At 44.9% G+C, this 15,763-nt stretch overlaps 1 protein-coding gene across 2 annotated transcripts in view; it reads right to left on the bottom strand.

Annotated features, from left to right (window-relative positions):
* filip1l (filamin A interacting protein 1-like) overlaps positions 1 to 15,763 on the bottom strand; it is a 45,455-nt gene that overhangs the window by 5,286 nt on the left and 24,406 nt on the right. The gene's annotated exons all lie outside the window — the stretch shown is intronic.

Here is a 15,763-nt window from a genome sequence, read left to right as displayed (position 1 = left end):
TCTTCGTTTTCTGTCCGATCTGTACGAAATGTCACATGTATGATCAGAGTCTGACCCTAAACACATCTATACAACAATATTGAGGCTTTGACAGAGCGCCACCTACTGGCTACACAAAATGTTGTGTTTTCATAGGTTTTTCTGCCTGCCCCCCTGGCCTGTTTTGAGTAGGGTCATGAAAATTGGTACACATGTGTATCACCCCAAGATGCACAAAAAAGTCTCTTGGACCCCCCCCTCCAAACCCAACAGGAAGTCCGCAATTTTGAAATTTCTGTTAATTTTTGGCGATTTGTGACCCTCCTACAAAACTTTTCACGCCTCGCATACTTCATCCAAATGAGCTAAAACTCACTGTGTCCACTCAGGACACCATAGGGAATAGACGCATTCAAAAACTCTTACAAAAGTCTGACGGTGTGGCGGGGGCGTGGCCTCAAAGTTGACCATTCGCCATTACAAAGGAACTCACTGTATTTATTGCCCTAATGCGTAGCCCCGCTGGCCAGTTTGACACAGGATCATGAGAATTAGCACACATGTGTATCACCCCAAGACGCACAAAAAAGTCTCTTGGACCCCCCCTCCAAACCCAACAGGAAGTCCACCATTTTGACTTTTGTGGCCATTTTTTGCCTATTTGTGACCCTGCTTCAAAACTTTTCACGCCTCACATACTTCATGCAATTGAGCTGAAATTCACTGTGTCCACTCAGGACACCACAGGGAATAGACGCATTCCAAAACTCTTACAAAAGTCTTACGGTGTGGTGGGGGTGTGGCCTCAAAGTTGACCATTCGCCATTACAAAGGAACTCCCTGTATTTTTTGCCCTAATGTGTAGCCCCGCTGGCCAGTTTGACACAGGTTCATGAAAATTAGCACACATGTGTATCACCCCAAGACGCACAAAAAAGTCTCTTGGACCCCGCCTCCAAACCCAACAGGAAGTCCGCCAATTTGACTTTTGTGGCAATTGTTTGCCTATTTTTGACCCTGCTTCAAAACTTTTCACGCCTCACATACTTCATGCAATTGAGCTGAAATTCACTGTGTCTACTCAGGACACCATAGGGAATAGATGCATTCCAAAACTCTTTCAAAAGTATTACCGTGTGGCGGGGGAGTGGCCTCAAAGTTGACCGTTCGCCATTACAAAGGAACTCGCTGTGTTTTATGCAGTACTACCCATATACTTTATGCAATGTGGACAAAATCTTACAGTACTGCTATGGACCCGAGTCTGAACAGATATATATGCTAATAGGATGATACGGTCATAGCGCCACCTACTGGTAGCAGGAAAGTTTGGTTGTAAACATGTGTTCGTTGTATCTCTGTGGAAATAAGAGGAGAGCATAGGACAGGAGAGTATAGGAGACAAGAGCATAGGAGAGAAGACTGCGATGACCCCGCGGACCGCAAGGTGCGCGAGGGCCCGCAATGCTGCTTGCAGCTTTAATTAGGGCCTGAGCACCGAATGGTGCAAGAGCCCTATTGAAACCCTTAGGATTATTATTTTTTTTTTTTTTTTTTTTTCTTTCCCCCCCTTAGATCGCATTTTTGGGGGCCTTAACATGCCCAAAAACTCACCAAATTTGGTAGAAAAATTCATTCGCCCTAAAAATTTTGAAATTTGCTGACGTTTGAAACGCACATAGGAAAATGACTCTATAGCGCCCCCAACGTGTAGCCCCTCTGGCCAGTTTGACACAGGATTATGAAAATTGGCACACATATGTATCACCTCAACACGCACAAAAAAGTCTCTTGGACCCCCCCTCCAAACCCAACAGGAAGTCCGCCATTTGAAGGTTTGTGGCCATTTTTGGCGATGTGTGACCCTGCTGCCAAACTTTTCACGCCTCGCATACTTCATAGAATTGAGCTGAAAGTCACCGTGTCCACTCAGGACACCATAGGGAATAGACGCATTCCAAAACTCTTACAAAAGTCTGACGGTGTGGCCGGGGCGTGGCCTCAAAGTTTGACCATTTCAGAGGAAACAGGAAGTCGCTATAACTTCTTTGTTTTCTGTCCGATCTGCACCAAATGTCACATGTATGATCAGAGTCTGACCCTAAACACATCTATACAACAATATTGAGGCTTTGACAGAGCGCCACCTACTGGCTACACAAAATGTTGTGTTTTCATAGGTTTTTCTGCCTGCCCCCCTGGCCTGTTTTGAGTAGGGTCATGAAAATTGGTACACATGTTTATCACCCAAAGATGCACAAAAAAGTCTCTTGGACCCCCCCTCCAAACCCAACAGGAAGTCCGCAATTTTGAAATTTCTGTTAATTTTTGGCGATTTGTGACCCTCCTACAAAACTTTTCACGCCTCGCACACTTCATCCAAATGAGCTAAAACTCACTGTGTCCACTCAGGACACCATAGGGAATAGACGCATTCCAAAACTCTTACAAAAGTCTGACGGTGTGGCGGGGGCGTGGCCTCAAAGTTGACCATTCGCCATTACAAAGGAACTCACTGTATTTATTGCCCTAATGCGTAGCCCCGCTGGCCAGTTTGACACAGGATCATGAGAATTAGCACACATGTGTATCACCCCAAGACGCACAAAAAAGTCTCTTGGACCCCCCCTCCAAACCCAACAGGAAGTCCGCCATTTTGATTTTTTTTGTAATTTTTACCGTTTTCTGACCCTGCTATAAAACTTTTCATGCCTCGCATACTTCATGCAATTGAGCTGAAATTCACTGTGTCCACTCAGGACACCATAGGGAATAGACGCATTCCAAAACTCTTTCAAAAGTATTACCGTGTGGTGGGGGAGTGGCCTCAAAGTTGACCATTCGCCATTACAAAGGAACTCGCTGTGTTTTATGCAGTACTACCCATATACTTTATGCAATGTGGACAAAATCTTACACTACTGCTATGAACCCGAGTCTGAACAGATATATATGCTAATAGGATGATACGGTCATAGCGCCACCTACTGGTAGCAGGAAAGTTTGGTTGTAAACATGTGTTTGTTGTACATCTCTGCAAATGGGAGGAAAACAGAGCATAGGACAGGAGAGTATAGGAGACAAGAGCATAGGAGAGAAGACAGCAATAGCCCCGTGGATCGCAAGGTCTGCGAGGGCCCGCAATGCTGCTTGCAGCTTTATTTTTTTTTCTTTCCCCCCCTTAGATCGCATTTTTGGGGGCCTTAACATGCCCAAAAACTCACCAAACTTGGTAGAAAAATTCATTCGCCTGAAAAATTTTGAAATTTGCTGACTTTTGAAATGCACATATAAAAATGGCTCTATAGCGCCCCCAACGCGTAGCCCCTCTGGCCGGTTTGACACAGGATTATGAAAATTGGCACACATATGTATCACCTCAAGACGCACAAAAAAGTCTCTTGGACCCCCCCTCCAAACCCAACAGGAAGTCCGCCATTTGAAGGTTTGTGGCCATTTTTGGCGATGTGTGACCCTGCTGCCAAACTTTTCACGCCTCGCATACTTCAACGGATTGAGCTGAAATTCGCCGTGTCCACTCAGGACACCATAGGGAATAGACGCATTCCAAAACTCTTACAAAAGTCTGACGGTGTGGCCGGGGCGTGGCCTCAAAGTTTGACCATTTCTGAGGACACAGAAAGTCTCTATAACTTCTTCGTTTTCTGTCCGATCTGTACGAAATGTCACATGTATGATCAGAGTCTGACCCTAAACACATCTATACAATAATATTGAGGCTTTGACAGAGCGCCACCTACTGGCTACACAAAATGTTGTGTTTTCATAGGTTTTTCTGCATGCCCCCCTGGCCTGTTTTGGGGAGGCTCATGAAAATTGGCACACATGTGTATCACCCCAAGATGCACAAAAAAGTCTCTTGGACCCCCCCCTCCAAACCCAACAGGAAGTCCGCCATTTTGAAATTTCTGTTAATTTGGGGCAATTTGTGACCCTGCTATAAAACTTTTCACGCCTCGCATACTTCATCCAATCAAGCTGAAACTCACTGTGTCCACTCAGGACACCATAGGGAATAGACGCATTCCAAAACTCTTACAAAAGTCTGAAGGTGTGGTGGGGGCGTGGCCTCAAAGTTGACCATTCGCCATTACAAATGAACTCCCTGTATTTTTTGCCCTAATGCGTAGCCCCGCTGGACAGTTTGACACAGGATCATGAAAGTTGGCACACATGTGTATCACCCCAAGACGCACAAAAAAGTCTCTTGGACCCCCCCTCCAAACCCAACAGGAAGTCCGCCATTTTGACTTTTGTGGCCATTTTTTGCCTATTTGTGACCCTGCTTCAAAACTTTTCATGGCTCACATACTTCTTGCAATTAAGCTGAAATTCATTGTGTCCACTCAGGACACCATAGGGAATAGACACATTCCAAAACTCTTTCAAAAGTATTACCGTGTGGCGGGGGAGTGGCCTCAAAGTTGACCATTCGCCATTACAAAGGAACTCGCTGTGTTTTATGCAGTACTACCCATATACTTTATGCAATGTGGACAAAATCTTACACTACTGCTATGGACCCGAGTCTGAACAGATATATATGCTAATAGGATGATACGGTCATAGCGCCACCTACTGGTAGCAGGAAAGTTTGGTTGTAAACATGTGTTCGTTGTATAACTGTGGAAATGAGAGGAGGAGAGCATAGGACAGGAGAGTGTAGGAGACGAGAGCATAGGAGAGAAGACTGCGATGGCCCCGCGGATCGCAAGGTGCGCGAGGGCCCGCAATGCTGCTTGCAGCTTTATTATTTTTTTTTTTTTTTTTCCCCCTCCGAGATCGCATTTTTGGAGGCCTTAACATGCCCAAAAACTCACCAAACTTGGTAGAAAAATTCATTCGCCCGAAAAATTTTGAAATTTGCTGACTTTTGAAATGCACATATAAAAATGGCTCTATAGCGCCCCCAACGCGTAGCCCCTCTGGCCGGTTTGACACAGGATTATGAAAATTGGCACACATATGTATCACCTCAAGACGCACAAAAAAGTCTCTTGGACCCCCCCTCCAAACCCAACAGGAAGTCCGCCATTTGAAGGTTTGTGGCCATTTTTGGCGATGTGTGACCCTGCTGCCAAACTTTTCACGCCTCGCATACTTCAACGGATTGAGCTGAAATTCGCCGTGTCCACTCAGGACACCATAGGGAATAGACGCATTCCAAAACTCTTACAAAAGTCTGACGGTGTGGCCGGGGCGTGGCCTCAAAGTTTGACCATTTCTGAGGACACAGAAAGTCTCTATAACTTCTTCGTTTTCTGTCCGATCTGTACGAAATGTCACATGTATGATCAGAGTCTGACCCTAAACACATCTATACAACAATATTGAGGCTTTGACAGAGCGCCACCTACTGGCTACACAAAATGTTGTGTTTTCATAGGTTTTTCTGCCTGCCCCCCTGGCCTGTTTTGAGTAGGGTCATGAAAATTGGTACACATGTGTATCACCCCAAGATGCACAAAAAAGTCTCTTGGACCCCCCCCTCCAAACCCAACAGGAAGTCCGCAATTTTGAAATTTCTGTTAATTTTTGGCGATTTGTGACCCTCCTACAAAACTTTTCACGCCTCGCATACTTCATCCAAATGAGCTAAAACTCACTGTGTCCACTCAGGACACCATAGGGAATAGACGCATTCAAAAACTCTTACAAAAGTCTGACGGTGTGGCGGGGGCGTGGCCTCAAAGTTGACCATTCGCCATTACAAAGGAACTCACTGTATTTATTGCCCTAATGCGTAGCCCCGCTGGCCAGTTTGACAGAGGATCATGAGAATTAGCACACATGTGTATCACCCCAAGACGCACAAAAAAGTCTCTTGGACCCCCCCTCCAAACCCAACAGGAAGTCCACCATTTTGACTTTTGTGGCCATTTTTTGCCTATTTGTGACCCTGCTTCAAAACTTTTCACGCCTCACATACTTCATGCAATTGAGCTGAAATTCACTGTGTCCACTCAGGACACCACAGGGAATAGACGCATTCCAAAACTCTTACAAAAGTCTTACGGTGTGGTGGGGGCGTGGCCTCAAAGTTGACCATTCGCCATTACAAAGGAACTCCCTGTATTTTTTGCCCTAATGTGTAGCCCCGCTGGCCAGTTTGACACAGGTTCATGAAAATTAGCACACATGTGTATCACCCCAAGACGCACAAAAAAGTCTCTTGGACCCCGCCTCCAAACCCAACAGGAAGTCCGCCATTTTGACTTTTGTGGCAATTGGTTGCCTATTTTTGACCCTGCTTCAAAACTTTTCACGCCTCACATACTTCATGCAATTGAGCTGAAATTCACTGTGTCCACTCAGGACACCATAGGGAATAGACGCATTCCAAAACTCTTTCAAAAGTATTACCGTGTGGCGGGGGCGTGGCCTCAAAGTTGACCATTCGCCATTACAAAGGAACTCCCTGTGTTTTATGCAGTACTACCTATATACTTTATGCAATGTGGACAAAATCTTACAGTACTGCTATGGACCCGAGTCTGAACAGATATATATGCTAATAGGATGATACGGTCATAGCGCCACCTACTGGTAGCAGGAAAGTTTGGTTGTAAACATGTGTTCGTTGTATCTCTGTGGAAATAAGAGGAGAGCATAGCACAGGAGAGTATAGGAGACGAGAGCATAGGAGAGAAGACTGCGATGACCCTGCGGATCGCAAGGTGCGCGAGGGCCTGCAATGCTGCTTGCAGCTTTAATTTTTTTTTTTTTTTTTTTTTTTTTTTTTTTTTCCCCTCCGAGATCGCATTTTTGGAGGCCTTAACATGCCCAAAAACTCACCAAACTTGGTAGAAAAATTCATTCGCCCGAAAAATTTTGAAATTTGCTGACTTTTGAAAAGCACATATAAAAATGGCTCTATAGCGCCCCCAACGCGTAGCCCCTCTGGCCGGTTTGACACAGGAGTATGAAAATTGGCACACATATGTATCACCTCAAGACGCACAAAAAAGTCTCTTGGACCCCCCCTCCAAACCCAACAGGAAGTCCGCCATTTGAAGGTTTGTGGCCATTTTTGGCGATGTGTGACCCTGCTGCCAAACTTTTCACGCCTCGCATACTTCAACGGATTGAGCTGAAATTCGCCGTGTCCACTCAGGACACCATAGGGAATAGACGCATTCCAAAACTCTTACAAAAGTCTTACGGTGTGGCCGGGGCGTGGCCTCAAAGTTTGACCATTTCTGAGGACACAGAAAGTCTCTATAACTTCTTCGTTTTCTGTCCGATCTGTACGAAATGTCACATGTATGATCAGAGTCTGACCCTAAACACATCTATACAACAATATTGAGGCTTTGACAGAGCGCCACCTACTGGCTACACAAAATGTTGTGTTTTCATAGGTTTTTCTGCCTGCCCCCCTGGCCTGTTTTGAGTAGGGTCATGAAAATTGGTACACATGTGTATCACCCCAAGATGCACAAAAAAGTCTCTTGGACCCCCCCTCCAAACCCAACAGGAAGTCCGCAATTTTGAAATTTCTGTTAATTTTTGGCGATTTGTGACCCTCCTACAAAACCTTTCACGCCTCGCATATTTCCTCCAAATGAGCTAAAACTCGCTGTGTCCACTCAGGACACCATAGGGAATAGACGCATTCAAAAACTCTTACAAAAGTCTGACGGTGTGGCGGGGGCGTGGCCTCAAACCTGACCATTCGCCATTACAAAGGAACTCACTGTATTTATTGCCCTAATGCGTAGCCCCGCTGGCCAGTTTGACACAGGATCATGAAAATTAGCACACATGTGTATCACCCCAAGACGCACAAAAAAGTCTCTTGGACCCCCCCTCCAAACCCAACAGGAAGTCCACCATTTTGACTTTTGTGGCCATTTTTTGCCTATTTGTGACCCTGCTTCAAAACTTTTCACGCCTCACATACTTCATGCAATTGAGCTGAAATTCACTGTGTCCACTCAGGACACCATAGGGAATAGACGCATTCCAAAACTCTTACAAAAGTCTTACGGTGTGGTGGGGGCGTGGCCTCAAAGTTGACCATTCGCCATTACAAAGGAACTCCCTGTATTTTTTGCCCCAATGTGTAGCCCCGCTGGCCAGTTTGACACAGGTTCATGAAAATTAGCACACATGTGTATCACCCCAAGACGCACAAAAAAGTCTCTTGGACCCCCGCTCCAAACCCAACAGGAAGTCCGCTATTTTGACTTTTGTGGCCATTTTTTGCCTATTTGTGACCCTGCTTTAAAACTTTTCACGCCTCACATACTTCATGCAATTGAGCTGAAAATCACTGTGTCCACTCAGGACACCATAGGGAATAGACGCATTCCAAAACTCTTTCAAAAGTATTACCGTGTGGTGGGGGCGTGGCCTCAAATTTGACCATTCGCCATTACAAAGGAACTTGCTCTATTCTATGTAGTACTACCCATATACTTCATGCAATGTGGACAAAATCTTACACTACTGCTATGGACCCGAGTCTGAACAGATATATATGCTAATAGGATGATACGGTCATAGCGCCACCTACTGGTAGCAGGAAAGTTTGGTTGTAAACATGTGTTTGTTGTATATCTGTGGAAATGAGAGGAGGAGAGCATAGGACAGGAGAGTATAAGAGACGAGAGCATAGGAGAGAAGACTGCGATGACCCCGCGGATCGCCAGGTGAGCGAGGGCCCGCAATGCTGCTTGCAGCTTTAATTTTTTTTTTTTTTCTTTCCCCCCCTTAGATCGCATTTTTGGGGGCCTTAACATGCCCAAAAACTCACCAAACTTGGTAGAAAAATTCATTCGCCCAAAAAATTTTGAAATTTGCTGACTTTTGAAACGCACATAGGAAAATGACTCTATAGCGCCCCCAACGCGTAGCCCCTCTGGCCAGTTTGACACAGGATTATGAAAATTGGCACACATATGTATCACCTCAAGACGCACAAAAAAGTCTCTTGGACCCCCCCTCCAAACCCAACAGGAAGTCCGCCATTTGAAGGTTTGTGGCCATTTTTGGCGATGTGTGACCCTGCTGCCAAACTTTTCACGCCTCGCATACGTCATCGGATTGAGCTGAAATTCGCCGTGTCCACTCAGGACACCATAGGGAATAGACGCATTCCAAAACTCTTACAAAAGTCTGACGGTGTGGCCGGGGCATGGCCTCAAAGTTTGACCATTTCTGAGGACACAGAAAGTCTCTATAACTTCTTCGTTTTCTGTCCGATCTGTACCAAATGTCACATGTATGATCAGAGTCTGACCCTAAACACATCTACACAACAATATTGAGGCTTTGACAGAGCGCCACCTACTGGCTACACAAAATGTTGTGTTTTCATAGGTTTTTCTGCCAGCCCCTGTGGCCTGTTTTGAGTAGGGTCACGAAAATTGGCACACATGTTTATCACCCCACGATGCACAAAAAAGTCTCTTGGACCCCCCCTCCAAACCCAACAGGAAGTCCACCATTTTGAAATTTCTGTTAATTTTTGGCAATTTGTGACCCTGCTGCAAAACTTTTCACGCCTTGCATACTTCATCCAATCAAGCTGAAAATCACTGTGTCCACTCAGGACACCATAGGGAATAGACGCATTCCAAAACCCTTACAAAAGTATTACGGTGTGGTGGGGGCGTGGCCTCAAAGTTGACCATTCGCCATTACAAAGGAACTCCCTGTATTTGTTGCCCTAACGCCTAGCCCCTCTGGCCACTTTGACACAGGATCGTGAAAAGTAGCACAGATGTGTATCACCCCAAGACGCACAAAAAAGTCTCTTGGACCCCCCTCCAAACCCAACAGGAAGTCCGCCATTTTGACTTTTGTGGCCATTTTGTGCCTATTTGTGACCCTGCTTCAAAACTTTTCACGCCTCACATACTTCATGCAATTGAGCTGAAATTCACTGTGTCCACTCAGGACACCATAGGGAATAGACGCATTCCAAAACTCTTTCAAAAGTATTACTGTGTGGTGGGGGAGTGGCCTCAAAGTTGACCATTCGCCATTACAAAGGAACTTGCTGTGTTTTATGCAGTACCACCCATATACTTTATGCAATGTGGCCAAAATTTTACACTACTGCTATGGACCCGAGTCTGAACAGTTATATATGCTAATAGGATGATACGGTCATAGCGCCACCTACTGCTAACAGGAAAGATTGGTTGTAAACATGTGTTTGTTGTACATCTCTGCAAATGAGAGGAGAGGACAGCATAGCACAGGAGAGTATGGGAGACAAGAGCATAGGAGAGAAGACAGCGATAGCCCCGCGGATCGCAAGGTGCGCGAGGGCCCGCAATGCTGCTTGCAGCTTTAATTTTTTTTTTTCCCCCTCCGAGATCGCATTTTTGGAGGCCTTAACATGCCCAAAAACTCACCAAACTTGGTAGAAAAATTCATTCGCCCGAAAAATTTTGAAATTTGCTGACTTTTGAAATGCACATATAAAAATGGCTCTATAGCGCCCCCAACGCGTAGCCCCTCTGGCCGGTTTGACACAGGATTATGAAAATTGGCACACATATGTATCACCTCAAGACGCACAAAAAAGTCTCTTGGACCCCCCCTCCAAACCCAACAGGAAGTCCGCCATTTGAAGGTTTGTGGCCATTTTTGGCGATGTGTGACCCTGCTGCCAAACTTTTCACGCCTCGCATACTTCAACGGATTGAGCTGAAATTCGCCGTGTCCACTCAGGACACCATAGGGAATAGACGCATTCCAAAACTCTTACAAAAGTCTTACGGTGTGGCCGGGGCGTGGCCTCAAAGTTTGACCATTTCTGAGGACACAGAAAGTCTCTATAACTTCTTCGTTTTCTGTCCGATCTGTACGAAATGTCACATGTATGATCAGAGTCTGACCCTAAACACATCTATACAACAATATTGAGGCTTTGACAGAGCGCCACCTACTGGCTACACAAAATGTTGTGTTTTCATAGGTTTTTCTGCCTGCCCCCCTGGCCTGTTTTGAGTAGGGTCATGAAAATTGGTACACATGTGTATCACCCCAAGATGCACAAAAAAGTCTCTTGGACCCCCCCTCCAAACCCAACAGGAAGTCCGCAATTTTGAAATTTCTGTTAATTTTTGGCGATTTGTGACCCTCCTACAAAACTTTTCACGCCTCGCATACTTCCTCCAAATGAGCTAAAACTCACTGTGTCCACTCAGGACACCATAGGGAATAGACGCATTCAAAAACTCTTACAAAAGTCTTACGGTGTGGTGGGGGCGTGGCCTCAAACTTGACCATTCGCCATTACAAAGGAACTCACTGTATTTATTGCCCTAATGCGTAGCCCCGCTGGCCAGTTTGACACAGGATCATGAGAATTAGCACACATGTGTATCACCCCAAGACGCACAAAAAACTCTCTTGGACCCCCCCTCCAAACCCAACAGGAAGTCCACCATTTTGACTTTTGTGGCCATTTTTTGCCTATTTGTGACCCTGCTTCAAAACTTTTCACGCCTCACATACTTCATGCAATTGAGCTGAAATTCACTGTGTCCACTCAGGACACCATAGGGAATAGACGCATTCCAAAACTCTTTCAAAAGTATTACCGTGTGGCGGGGGAGTGGCCTCAAAGTTGACCATTCGCCATTACAAAGGAACTCGCTGTGTTTTATGCAGTACTACCCATATACTTTATGCAATGTGGACAAAATCTTACAGTACTGCCATGGAGCCGAGTCTAAACAGATATATATGCTAATAGGATGATACGGTCATAGCGCCACCTACTGGTAGCAGGAAAGTTTGGTTGTAAACATGTGTTTGTTGTATATCTGTGGAAATGAGAGGAGGAGAGCATAGCACAGGAGAGTATAGGAGACGCGAGCATAGGAGAGAAGACTGCGATGATCCCACGGATCGCAAGGTGCGCGAGGGCCCGCAATGCTGCTTGCAGCTTTAATTAGGGCCCGAGCACCGAATGGTGCAAGAGCCCTATTGAAACCCTTAGGATTATTATTTTTTTTTTTTTTTTTTTTTTTTTTTTTTTTTTTTTTTTTTTCCCCCTCCGAGATCGCATTTTTGGAGGCCTTAACATGCCCAAAAACTCACCAAACTTGGTAGAAAAATTCATTCGCCCGAAAAATTTTGAAATTTGCTGACTTTTGAAATGCACATATAAAAATGGCTCTATAGCGCCCCCAACGCGTAGCCCCTCTGGCCGGTTTGACACAGGATTATGAAAATTGGCACACATATGTATCACCTCAAGACGCACAAAAAAGTCTCTTGGACCCCCCCTCCAAACCCAACAGGAAGTCCGCCATTTGAAGGTTTGTGGCCATTTTTGGCGATGTGTGACCCTGCTGCCAAACTTTTCACGCCTCGCATACTTCAACGGATTGAGCTGAAATTCGCCGTGTCCACTCAGGACACCATAGGGAATAGACGCATTCCAAAACTCTTACAAAAGTCTTACGGTGTGGCCGGGGCGTGGCCTCAAAGTTTGACCATTTCTGAGGACACAGAAAGTCTCTATAACTTCTTCGTTTTCTGTCCGATCTGTACGAAATGTCACATGTATGATCAGAGTCTGACCCTAAACACATCTATACAACAATATTGAGGCTTTGACAGAGCGCCACCTACTGGCTACACAAAATGTTGTGTTTTCATAGGTTTTTCTGCCTGCCCCCCTGGCCTGTTTTGAGTAGGGTCATGAAAATTGGTACACATGTGTATCACCCCAAGATGCACAAAAAAGTCTCTTGGACCCCCCCTCCAAACCCAACAGGAAGTCCGCAATTTTGAAATTTCTGTTAATTTTTGGCGATTTGTGACCCTCCTACAAAACTTTTCACGCCTCGCATACTTCCTCCAAATGAGCTAAAACTCACTGTGTCCACTCAGGACACCATAGGGAATAGACGCATTCAAAAACTCTTACAAAAGTCTGACGGTGTGGCGGGGGCGTGGCCTCAAACTTGACCATTCGCCATTACAAAGGAACTCACTGTATTTATTGCCCTAATGCGTAGCCCCGCTGTCCAGTTTGACACAGGTTCATGAAAATTAGCACACATGTGTATCACCCCAAGACGCACAAAAAAGTCTCTTGGACCCCGCCTCCAAACCCAACAGGAAGTCCACCATTTTGACTTTTTTTTGTAATTTTTACCGTTTTCTGACCCTGCTATAAAACTTTTCATGCCTCGCATACTTCATGCAATTCAGCTGAAATTCACTGTGTCCACTCAGGACACCATAGGGAATAGACGCATTCCAAAACTCTTTCAAAAGTATTACCGTGTGGTGGGGGAGTGGCCTCAAAGTTGACCATTCGCCATTACAAAGGAACTCGCTGTGTTTTATGCAGTACTACCCATATACTTTATGCAATGTGGACAAAATCTTACAGTACTGCCATGGAGCCGAGTCTAAACAGATATATATGCTAATAGGATGATACGGTCATAGCGCCACCTACTGGTAGCAGGAAAGTTTGGTTGTACACATGTGTTTGTTGTATATCTGTGGAAATGAGAGGAGGAGAGCATAGCACAGGACAGTATAGGAGATGAGAGCATAGGAGAGAAGACTGCGATGACCCCGCGGATAGCAAGATGCGCGAGGGCCCGCAATGCTGCTTGCAGCTTTAATTTTTTTTTTTTTTTTTTTTTTTTTTCCCCCTCCGAGATCGCATTTTTGGAGGCCTTAACATGCCCAAAAACTCACCAAACGTGGTAGAAAAATTCATTCGCCTGAAAAATTTTGAAATTTGCTGACTTTTGAAATGCACATATAAAAATGGCTCTATAGCGCCCCCAACGCGTAGCCCCTCTGGCCGGTTTGACACAGGATTATGAAAATTGGCACACATATGTATCACCTCAAGACGCACAAAAAAGTCTCTTGGACCCCCCCTCCAAACCCAACAGGAAGTCCGCCATTTGAAGGTTTGTGGCCATTTTTGGCGATGTGTGACCCTGCTGCCAAACTTTTCACGCCTCGCATACTTCAACGGATTGAGCTGAAATTCGCCGTGTCCACTCAGGACACCATAGGGAATAGACGCATTCCAAAACTCTTACAAAAGTCTTACGGTGTGGCCGGGGCGTGCCCTCAAAGTTTGACCATTTCTGAGGACACAGAAAGTCTCTATAACTTCTTCGTTTTCTGTCCGATCTGTACGAAATGTCACATGTATGATCAGAGTCTGACCCGAAACACATCTATACAACAATATTGAGGCTTTGACAGAGCGCCACCTACTGGCTACACAAAATGTTGTGTTTTCATAGGTTTTTCTGCCTGCCCCCCTGCGATTTGTGACCCTCCTACAAAACTTTTCACGCCTCGCATACTTCCTCCAAATGAGCTAAAACTCACTGTGTCTACTCAGGACACCATAGGGAATAGACGCATTCAAAAACTCTTACAAAAGTCTGACGGTGTGGCGGGGGCGTGGCCTCAAACTTGACCATTCGCCATTACAAAGGAACTCACTGTATTTATTGCCCTAATGCATAGCCCCGCTGGCCAGTTTGACACAGGATCATGAGAATTAGCACACATGTGTATCACCCCAAGACGCACAAAAAACTCTCTTGGACCCCCCCTCCAAACCCAACAGGAAGTCCACCATTTTGACTTTTGTGGCCATTTTTTGCCTATTTGTGACCCTGCTTCAAAACTTTTCACGCCTCACATACTTCATGCAATTGAGCTGAAATTCACTGTGTCCACTCAGGACACCATAGGGAATAGACGCATTCCAAAACGCTTTCAAAAGTATTACCGTGTGGTGGGGGAGTGGCCTCAAAGTTGACCATTCGCCATTACAAAGGAACTCGCTGTGTTTTATGCAGTACTACCCATATACTTTATGCAATGTGGACAAAATCTTACAGTACTGCCATGGAGCCGAGTCTAAACAGATATATATGCTAATAGGATGATACGGTCATAGCGCCACCTACTGGTAGCAGGAAAGTTTGGTTGTACACATGTGTTTGTTGTATATCTGTGGAAATGAGAGGAGGAGAGCATAGCACAGGACAGTATAGGAGATGAGAGCATAGGAGAGAAGACTGCGATGACCCCGCGGATCGCAAGATGCGCGAGGGCCCGCAATGCTGCTTGCAGCTTTAATTTTACTTTCTTACTGTATGTGTATCAACACTGCCCTCCTGTGGCCACAATCCATAACTACAAACCCTCATTAGTCTGACAGACATGCTTGCTGTCATTCATTAAAACTGGCAGCAACAAACACTTTATATTAGTGTTAAACTTATTTTTAATCCCTTACAAATAAAGGAAACACGCATTTATGTGTATTAAATTATTTTATTACTGCGATTTGATAGTAAATGCTTACTTTTAAATCCATAAAAATAACAAAAAATGTACAATCTATTTATAAAGGCTTATTATATGTATTATTATAACCTTAAAATAGTGTAATAAATTGTATTCTTTTAGTTCTAAGTATCATGCGCATATTTGTGTTATGTGTGTTTTCTGTTTCCTTTTTTTCTTTGAGCTGTGTTAATTTTAATCTAGAGGAAGTATGCTGTCTTATTTAGAAACGCGTGTGTGTGTTGAAAATGACTTCAGCAGGGCTCCTTCAAAGTAGGCAGACATGTCTTTTTGCAAACTAACCTCTCGCCTGTAATCACTATTTATTCAATCTTATCTCAGTCCCCCACTGATTTTCTCATGATGTCATCAGCCAAAATAGAAGAAGATAAAAAGCAGTCTGTGCCCCATGCAGCAGGGCTGGAAACTCGAGTATTTGAGAACATTTGAG

This window comes from Parambassis ranga, chromosome 2 (assembly GCF_900634625.1).
Source record: "Parambassis ranga chromosome 2, fParRan2.1, whole genome shotgun sequence".
In the NCBI taxonomy this organism is placed as follows: domain Eukaryota; kingdom Metazoa; phylum Chordata; class Actinopteri; family Ambassidae; genus Parambassis; species Parambassis ranga.
Note: the sequence above shows the minus strand (reverse complement) of the source record. Positions and strands in the feature narration are given on the sequence as shown.